The sequence below is a fragment of the Penaeus monodon genome, chromosome 15, assembly GCF_015228065.2.
Source record: "Penaeus monodon isolate SGIC_2016 chromosome 15, NSTDA_Pmon_1, whole genome shotgun sequence".
Taxonomy (NCBI): Eukaryota; Metazoa; Arthropoda; class Malacostraca; order Decapoda; family Penaeidae; genus Penaeus; species Penaeus monodon.
The window spans coordinates 24,426,679-24,427,041 of NC_051400.1; the positions used below are offsets into that span (position 1 = coordinate 24,426,679).

General features: G+C 29.5%; 1 protein-coding gene across 3 annotated transcripts in view; it reads right to left on the reverse strand.

The window, feature by feature from the left end:
• The window catches only part of LOC119581831 (myotubularin-related protein 9-like), a 16,750-nt gene that overhangs the window by 4,343 nt on the left and 12,044 nt on the right, over nucleotides 1–363 (reverse strand). The gene's annotated exons all lie outside the window — the stretch shown is intronic.

The following is a 363-nucleotide window of genomic DNA, read 5'->3' on the forward strand; positions in this document are numbered from 1 at the left end:
TGTGAAACATTGCTTCAGTGAGGTCATATTTCTTTTCCATATATATTTTTGGCTAATATATCCTAACTGGTGAACAATACACCTAAAATACATAAATGATCTAGTCATAACCATCAAATGTTTGATTTAAATCATTAGAAACACTGATCTATGCTGACTATTTGAACCATGATATATCTTAAAATACACAGGTTATATAATATAAACAATACTTTTTCTGAGTGTTTACATGTCCTAATCACTGCTGAAAGGACTCTTTTAGATCCTATTACAATATGGTTTTCTTTGCTGAAAAGAAAGTCTGGAAACATCTGTTTACCTATTATATCATCCTTTCTGACTAATACTAAGTCTAAAGCTTGA